This window comes from Merops nubicus, unplaced genomic scaffold (genome assembly GCF_000691845.1).
Source record: "Merops nubicus isolate BGI_N331 unplaced genomic scaffold, ASM69184v1 scaffold35333, whole genome shotgun sequence".
NCBI classification, from domain to species: Eukaryota; Metazoa; Chordata; class Aves; order Coraciiformes; family Meropidae; genus Merops; species Merops nubicus.
In genome coordinates this window covers 37762-47745 of record NW_008600225.1, presented here as the reverse complement: position 1 = coordinate 47745, position 9984 = coordinate 37762, and positions in this window count along the sequence as shown.

Genomic DNA, 9984 nt, shown 5'->3' with positions numbered 1-9984 from the left:
ATATTTATATATATGCTAGTAGCTGGTGTGTTGTTGCATTGCTGATGAACAGTACTCCTGTTGCTGGTACCCAAAGTTTGAGGTGATGGCAGTGAGCACCAGGCTCAGCTCCCACAGAGCTTGCCCTGGGACTGACCAAAGAGTCTGGGGGAAAATACTGACACTGATCTTATCTGGATTATGCTGTGTGCTGGAAAAGGGAGAAAATTCATATTATCTCGATTATTTTCATTCTGATATATTTCATTCTGATAGGCTACAGCTCTGAAACTGGGAGATCTGTCTGTAATCAACCTGTATATTGTGAATAGCTGACCCCATCTAGCTGTGCAAAGCCATGCTCAATCCATCAGGTGTTTGGACTTCTGGAGGTCTTCAGAGGGCTTCATCCAATATATGTCACTTGCACTTTTTCACCCCGAGGGCTTTGCAGGACTGAAGCACCAGCAATAGACCTGTCTTGGATTTGGTTCCTCCCTTGGCATGCCTCACAGGCAGGGTTATAGGCTTGTATCTGCCTCTTGCTCCTGTGGCCTGATCGACGGACGGAGGAGGCACATCTGCGAGCAAGGGACCTGCTGTGGGGTGCCAGCAGCCCCAGCCCAGCTCCCCTGGGGCAGTTACACGGCCCTGGCCTGAAATGCGGCTGGAGCTCTTCCACCGAGCAGGTTTGTTTTCTTTTCAGTGCTCTGACCACTAGAGAGAGCCCTGGTATAGACTGTGCTGCTCTGCGGAGTCCTGGGCCGGGTACACATCGCTCAGACCGTCTTTGGGGCAAAACCCCTCAGTTCACAGGAAAGCAAAGCATTTCCCACCTTACCTTCTTTTCTTCCAAGTTTATTTGTAAGCCTTCATTTTTAACTGGCTCTTTATTTCTCAAGGAAAGGTTGGGGTAGGCAAACAGACAGGTATTTCTCCCACCCCTTGTTCAGGATATTTGAGGGAAAAGGTTTCTCAGCAGAAAGGACCGGATTGCACGCCATGGCTGGCACCAAAACAGAGCTAAGTTCACCCCTCTGAGGAGCATGAAGAAACTTGATAATACACCTATGGGATCTGGGGGCCTTCTTGCCTGGGTTTGTACTGCCTTCACAGATTGCCTTAGTAATCAACTAAAAAGGTAATAAATTGTTTTTATATTATTTGTTCCACTCCTCTGATTTTTAGGCTCACTTTGAGAGTTTTCTGTTCAAAACTCAGGTAGTTTGGACTGGGTCACAGGGTTTGGTAGCCCAGATGCTGAAATCTTCCCTTGTTCCCAGGGGTTTTTCCTCAGTCTTCCCCATGGGGCACGTGCTCTATTCACACACCTGCAAACCAGCAAACCGCAAGAATATTTAGAGAAAACAAGTTTTTAGCTGAGCAGGAAGTGACTTGCCAATTACAGTGATTGGTCCTGCGGTCACGTCAAGTAGGATATCCTAATTTCAGCAGGCATCTTTCTAAGACAAGCTACACAGTCTGTCCCACTGAGAAGAAAACACATCCTTTCTCAGCCCATCTACTTCTGAAGGGAGGTGTTGCCATCAGCCAGGACCTGTGAGGTCAGTAAGGGCACTGATCTCTTTCTAGATAAAAGCGCAGAAGACCAAGAGCAGCAGGACTAGAAGCCAATCAGCTTTGGTCAGCTGTTTCAGCATACTTAGGTATATAGAGGTGAGGCAAGCTGGCATTAACCTGTGCAGAGCTGAATGACTCCTGGCATCAGGAGAGCTGGCTTAGGTTCCCAGAGGAGCACCAGGTCTTCTACTGCTGTTGTAACATTAGAACTCTCCATGACTAACACAGACCTACTCATCCCAGTTGCCTGTGCTGGTGCTTTTGGACCCTTTTATCCCACCGTGCTGTCAAGAGGACACAGGTGCTGTCAGATCTGCAGTCATGGCCATACCTGGAGCAGCTGTGGGGCCTCTCTGCCTCAGGTGCTGCAACGATCCCTTCTCCTGTGGGACTCTGCACTGATTCTCCCAGGCTTCCTGTGGCTACAGGGGCAGTCCTGTCTGTGCACAGGATTCGTTTCCTGTTGAGGACTTTTCCAGTAGGACCAGCTTGCTGGGTTTGCTAGCAGACTAGAAAATTCGCTGAGAAATCCTTGTTCTTGATGCTTCCCTTTGCCTTTGGGGAGGACTCTGCAAGCAAACTCCTCCTCCTGACCTGTTTGCACACTTTAGGGTAGGGATGTTCCTGGACATTAACATGCACTCTCTGTCTGGCCTCCAGTGGCTCATCAGTTGTGAGTAATTAACAGGTAAACAAAAATACACAAGTGAAGTGTTTGAGTGGGTCTTGTGTGGCCCTTGATAGGGGCACAACTCCTCAGGATGGTGTGTGGTGTGGCAGCTGGCACCCAGTGCCAATGGTGGGAATAAACCTGGTGTAGCTGGATTTCTCCTCTCCCCAAACACCACCTCCCCTTGGTAAAATTCCAACTGTTACATCAAATATTCAAATCAGCTCTTTTCCAGCCTCAATGGGACAAAGCTCATGCTCCCTCTGGTGACAAGTACCCTCTGGTGACATGTAGATTCATGGCAGTGTCAATGCCCTCCAGATACTGCCTGTACTTGAGGAAGGTGAAGGGAAAAAGGCAGCAGTGTGGAGCACACTTTGGCTATGTACCTGTCCCAGCTGCAGGCTCAGCCCAGGGAAGGGGACACTGGTGTTCTTCTGCACCCCTCACCTGAACATAAGCCCTGCTAGTGAGACACGTGGGTGTTCCTCTGGCTTGTAATTAGGCACTCCAGATGTCAACTGTGTTTTAATAAAAATGAGGCACCTTCCAAACCCAAAATAACCAGGAAAAACATTGGCCTGTGATGTGGCGTTACACTGTTTGTATGTAAATAGAAACCATGTGGAGGTCTGGGAGCCCCAGCACCAGCCAGGGGCTAGTTATAGCTGTGTTTGAAGCCTGGCCATGAAAGGCCATGGGGTGAAGTTAGAATGTCTGGGGAGGGGTGGGGAAGGGCAGGACAGGGCAGCTATTACTAAGGCAAAAGCAGTGGCAAGGGAAAAGAGACTGAAAACTGAAGTGTCAGTGCTCAGAGCTGCTGCTCACCATCAACATGAAACAGGAGCTGGCCTTGGGAGAGGCACCTGGGTGCTTGCCTTGGGTTCTCTGGGGTCACAGAAGCACAGACATTCAACAAATACCCAGCTGCCAGACTCAAGTTCTGCACTTGTTTTAAACTTAGTTTGCAGTCTGATCGTAAGCCATTAAATCTCTGTTTTGCCATTAAGTGTGTCAGTAACTCTGGCCAGGGTGAAGCAGCATAAAACTCACGGACTCGGGGTGCTGTTCAGGGATCACAATCTCTGCAAGAAGAAATCACAGTGATGGACATGCATACCTCTGACCTGAGAGAACTGAGTGGTGCCAGGAGCTTTCACTTATTTGCTAGTAGGATGGTCCAAACTGGGATGTAGGGGCTGGGTTTGCTCAATATTGAGATTGAAAAGCAACAGATTCAGGCATAAACTGGAGTTGCACATGGCAGAAGGGATGTTCTCTACCTCCAGGCATGCTGCAGCCCACCAGGTCACAGGGAAAAAAATTGGTCATGGAATATTTTCCTGGTTTCATCTGGAATAAAGTTAATTTTCTTCCAAGTAGCTGGAGCAATGCTGTGTTTGGGTTTCATATGAGAATAATGTTGATTAAACACTGCTTAGCAATAACTAAAACCATCAGTGTGTTCATTAACTCAATGAGATTTTTCAGGTTCTTATACTACCCTACCAGCAGAGGCTGGGACTGCACCAGAAGCTGGGAGGGGACACAGCAAGGACAGGTGAGCCAAACAAGCCAAAGGGGTCATGCCCAGTATATAAACTGGGGGGATGGGGTGTTGGCTGGGGGACACGACAGATCAGGGATTGTCTGTGCATCAGTCAGTGGGCGCTGAACAATTGTATTCTGGAGCACTTGTTTTGTACAGTCTGTTTTTATTATTATTATTTTCCCCTTCCTGTTCTGTCCTTTAACTGTCTGTGAGTTTTACTCTTTTTTTTCCCCCAGTTCTCTCCCCCATCCCACTCTGGAGGGGAGTGAGCGAGGAGCTGCATGGTATTTAATTGCTGGCCGAGGTTAAATCACAATCTACATAATTACCACCACAACAAATTATTTATATCTCATATACCCCAGCTCATTTAGACTTTGGATTGCCCTGCAGCCTTGCTTTGCCTCATGAACCCAAGGAGTGTCAGTTCCAGGCAAGACTCCCCCACCAGCATCTGCCCCAGAGCAAAGCATGAGCCAGGGCACAACCTCTGACCTGTGGTGTGTGAGCAGCCCCAGCCCTGCCTCTCCTTCCCCAGGCAGCCTGGAAGCAGGGCTCAGCCTGCTCGAGCCTTTGTGGGCAAGAGCCCCCAGCTACACAGCCTGGACCTGGGGGAACAACAGGCATCTGGACCAGGTGGGAGATGGATGGAGCAGCCAAGGGGGCAGTCGGGCTGCTGGGTACCCAAGGATGGTCCCTATATTGGCTTACCTTCTCTCACAGATGGAAGACACCTGGGGAACCTTGATCCAATACAACAGATCACCACCCACATCCCTACCTTTTAAGAGCTGCATATGAGATGGAAACCCAGAGATCAGCAATTCGTCTGATAGAACAAAAAAGTCTCTAGGAGCTGTTCAGTGTTCCTTTTGTGGTTCCTACACACAGCCCTCTGTGTGTACATCCCTGCAGCAGGTGAAAGATGCTACCCAGAGCTCCAGCTGGCCCTCCTCCCACCACAGCCCAATGCTCCAACAAGTGCCAAGGCTGGCATGAAAGAAGCCTTTCAGAGAAAACAGACCAACCCAGTCACTTCAGACAAGAGACTGCAGCAAGTTCTAAGCTGGCAGAGCTCTTGGCACTTCCAAGTGCACTGTTTTTATAGCCAGGCTCCTCCCCTCCCAGCCATATCTTAGTATTTGTAATAGAATTTGTTTTACCAGGCCCTACACCTCTGCTCCCTGCTAACACCTAAGGCACTCCGAGATGGAGCTGGTAGGAGCTAGAGATGATGTCAAGGCATGTGGAAGCGCTGCTGTGCCACAGCCCCTCATCAATCCCAGACCTGAGCTCAAAGTGCTCGCTCTTGCACAGACCAAAGCCCCAAGGGAAGGAAAAGCCCTGGCCCATGGAGGGACAGCCTGTGCACCCTGCAGGGGGGTGTGAAAGGGCTCTCTGGGCCCCTGTGTAATTGGCAAGCAGAGTGAAGTGAGTAAATATTTAGGAAAGGTTTGGACTCAAGATCCAGAGTTTATACTTAGCAACCTCCTCTTTACTTCAGCACATTCAGTCACAAACTGAATTTGTGACATGGAAATGGCTTACCATCTCTCATGCTTGAGCTGCATCCTCAGCTGATGCCTTTGAAGACACCAGTCAGTCACAGGGCATCGGCCATGTTTCCTCCTTGCCTTCCACGCCCTTTCTCCCAGGTGTGAGCTGTAGTTTGCAAAAAGCCTGCTTGAAGCTTCCCAAGAACAAAACTATGTTAACAAAACAGGAAAAGAAAAAGTACCCTACCCTTGTAAATAATTATACTGCTTTATTTTTCAGTATCACAGTTGCAGGAAATGAAACAGTGCAGATCTTTTCCAAGATATTACACAGCTTTTTCTCCATGTCTCTGTCCACAAAATAATCAAATTAAATATAAATTTGTTGTTTTGCTACATCTATTATATTGGAAGAACTTAATTATTGGTAGAAGCAGCTCAGCTCCAGGAACCGAGTGAACAGCGTTGTTTTCTCCTGCTCTTGTATAACCCACTTCAGTACTTGCAGAAAAGCACACGGAGGGACAGAAGGATGTGGTGGATAACAAAATACAGCTGTTTATTGAACAAAATGAGGCAAGGCAATGTTCCCTTTACATTCAATGAGAATTCAGGAAGCGAAACATGCTACACACGCACACAGACATGATACTTTGGTTAAATGTCATTCAGAAGTTCTATGCCAAACCTGGTAAAATTGTACAGTGAACAGTCAAAAATAAGGAATTAAAATAGGTTTGCATAGATGGATTATTGTCAGTGTGCAATTCATATTTAAGGATTAGCTGTTGCAACGCAGGGTTCACTTGCAGCTCTGAGGAATTTAAGCCTTCTGACCAATCCATCCCATCGCATGGCGACTATTTAGATTCAACAGGCTGAAAGTTTATTCTGAAGAGCTATATGAGATAACTGCAGCTATTTCTCCAAGGCAAATAACTGTATTGCAGTGCACGGATGCACCTGGAGACACACTGTGGACTCTACTCAAAGTGAACACTGATACAGTGGAATTTGGTTACAGTGAAGTAGAAAATAGTCATTTGTGTGTGCCATTGTCCCCTTTGGGCCTCTTCTAGAAGACCCCAAACTGCACAGCTAAGCATTGCCCTGTGCAACCCACGGGAAGGAGGTGGCTGATGGTATCTCCAGCCCAGAAGCTGAGGGCAGTGCAGCTTCTCAACACAAAACCTGCGTCCTGCAACCTGTCCTAGGCACAGCAATCCAAGCAGCACTTGTGTCCAGCGCAGGCAGAGCCTCCACAGCAGCGCTGCACAGCCAGAAATGGGCTACAGCATGTTTTAAAGAGTAAACTGGGATCTCTGTGGGGTTATGCCTGTCCTCTGCAATAAGAAATTACAAGCTGCCTGTGGTATACTTCACACAAGGGACACTACTGTGCCTCAATGCTGGATCTCACACCTACCTCCCAAACCAACTGCAAAACTCAGTACTGAGCATCTTGAGAGAGGGGTAAACCCAACTCTTCAACAGCTGGTGATGGATATAGGTTAAAGTAAACCTCAAAGTCACCCCCAGATGGGAATTCCTGCTTCAGCCCTCTCCTTGGCATTGCTGTCAGGAGCAGAGAGAGCTCAGTCACCCCTCAGTCTATGAGCTGTGCTTCATTTCTAACTGCATCTCACACAGCCTGGATGAGCTGCAGGAGCAATCTACACAGGGTGAAAGGCACCCCAGAGATCACTCTGTACAAGCAGCAACAAGTTTCATAGACTGGCTGCACCAGACTTACGAGACTATAAACTAAGCAGGAGGACCCTCACACTGTCTCCAGGTGCTCCCCTTTACATATAAATTAGCAATCCGCAGTTAGTTTGCATACAGGTTAATATGAATTAAAATAAAAACCTTGATAATAAAAATATATAATATACACATTGATCAACAGCAATAAACTGAAAACACTAGAATGTAACAGCGGCTGTAATTTGGCACAAAATAAAAATGCACAAAGGTCTAGCACTGTAAAAATAAAAATCTTCCCCCCCAAGTAAGAGAATGTTATTAATAATGTTATTAATCCTGATCAAATCCTGTCACATGGGAATGCAGAGATATAAAAATACTGTACATACAAGATCCCTTTTACAGAGTGAAGCAGACTGCAGCATCTGTGTCTTCTCTCCTTGCCCCCAAGAGGAGAAATCCAATGCGTTTGTCCCCGAACAGCCGATATTTTCCCACCCCACTGAAGTTCAAAGCTATGAAGTTCTTTTAAAAGGAGCAGAGATGAAGCTGCTGGACCCGCGGGCGTGAGGCCGGCCGCTGCTCGCTGCGGGCAGTCCCCGCTCAGACAGTTCCACAGCCAGGGGACTCAGCCCAGCCTGCTGCAGACATCCAGCAGCCCTGCTCCTAAGGCACGATCACTCGGGCCCACCTCACCTCTCTTCTGCAGAACATTGTGCTTTGGACGGAGGCGAGGAGGTGACGAGAGCTCTTGCTGGTGAGATGTGCCTACCGTGGAGATTAGGAAGTGCCAGGATTTCACGGTGACAAATTTTCCATAGGGTGCCTGTTGCCTTGCTAATGCAGAGCCAGAAAGGGGTGTGAGACCTGAATGACCTGGGCAGGGGTCCCAGCAAGGGCTCTAACGTGCTATTAAACCCAGAGCAAAACCACAGGCAAAGCTACTGAAACTTGGCAAGAGACGACAAGGAAAAAAGAAAGTTACTTACAACATTTTTGTCACAGAAAGGAAATATTGCTCTGATTGTTTTTAAACCATGAAATTCATTTGTGCCTCTCACAGGGACACGTGCAAGGTGCCAATTTTGCATCTCACCTACACAAGCTGCATCTTTTTGACTCTCAGCAGATCCATGTCTGCTGAGCTCAAGTTGAACTGGCTCCTCATTCATCCATGATCTTATCTCAACTCTTGTTGATTTCAATGGGACCATGGAATCTCATTCCACAAGAGGTTAACTAAACATCCAAATCCAGCTGCAACCTTTGCCTCAGGAAGTCTCTGACCTGCTGCCTGCATGAAGCCCACAAGGTGTATTAGAGGAACAGTTGCTCTGTTTATACTCCATTTACTGCATGCTTTCCTCAGCTACCATTCCTAGCATTTCTGTCTCAATAGGTGTCAGCCCTTTCTAACAAAACCCCAGGGCTCCTCTTTTCATAAGGGCTATGGAAAAATAAAACAGGAGAAACAGTTACAAGGAACAGCAAGTTAATAAAGGAAGGGAGTAAGAATAAAAAGGTAAGGACTAAGAGGACAGAGCAAAGCAGCCCATAAAGCATTTAGCGCTTCCTGAAGGCATCCAAGGAAGCAGCAGATGCTCCTGGGATCTTTCCCTTGGGCTCTTGCCTCTTGGTGACACAGCTGGAGAGCTTGGCTGGCCCAAAGAGGCTATTAAATTAAGGAGATCCTGCAGCTCCACAGAGGAGGCACTGAGGTGTTCTGCAGACTTTACCCAGCTTCCAAACAAAATCAACTGGACATCTCTCATCATATAATTTCCACTTACTCCCATTGAAGTCAACAACTTGGATACTCCCAAGCATCCCTCCTGAATTAATAGATTCTTCATATGTCAGTGGGCTCAGGCCCTTCATGACTTTTCTGCTTAGAGTAAGACAGAAGTTACATGAACCAAGTGCAGTGCAGGAAAGCCCATGAGAGACAGCTACAGAAGCCCAGGGAGGGCTTAATTCCTAGATGGCTGTTTCCCCTTGCCTTGTGCAAGGGGTCACCATTCTTTCCCCCCATAGGGCAAGTACAAAGTACAACCATGTCCTGATTTGGCAGGATTTTTCCCTGTCCAATTTTCACAAGTGCACCAGATGATACAAGCAGCAGGGCTTGGACTGAGATATTTATAGAAGTGTTTGGACACAAAAACCCCACCAGGCATCCTTTTCACAACCATAAACACGCTCCAATGACAATGGAAGGGGAAAATTCCACAGAAAAACAAAAAATTAAAAATGGTATTTTCAACAGTAGAAATTTTGACTGTTTCAGGAAATACAAAAATAAATTTTTACAAAATAAAATCATTGTAGATGAGGATGCCACACAGGCCCAAGTTATCAAATTTTAAAAAGAAACCCAGAACAGTCTATGTGCTTCTTTTTCCAGATCTTTTAAAACAACATTAACACTTCTGAATGGACACAGATGGAACAAGAAGAGGGCACAAGGCAAAGACAGTAAAATCTAGCCACTGGCTGGGATATTTCCTGAGAAGAAGCAGCAAGCAAGCAAGAGCTTGCGAGTCACTTAAGGGTTCATGCAGCTGAGCAAGCTCATAGTTTGGAAGCAAAGGTATGCAGCTAAAGGGATGCTGCCAATGCACAAAGTCCTACGTTACAAGATTTTTGTCTAGTGTATGCCTGGAGCAGTAGCCTATTGGGTTGTCTGGTTCTTCACAGGTAGTGAACTGCTGCCAACAACCCAGTGGGGGTAGGAGACAGAAGCTTCTGGAGTTGCTGGTCAAGGCAAGACAAGGTCTTGTGCTGTGGTATTAAGACATGCCCTTGCAACTTAGGTGAAATAGGAGCTGCCTTGTCTTCCTAGAGATTTATCTCAGTAACTATCCTGAACAAGAGGATAGGACAACAGCCACAGTTAAAGCCTTACAGCTGCCATGGGACTTGAACAGTGCATTAGTGCAAGAGCAGAGAGCCATGACCTTTTCCAATTTCCTATCAGTGCTCCACACCAGCATGTGCTC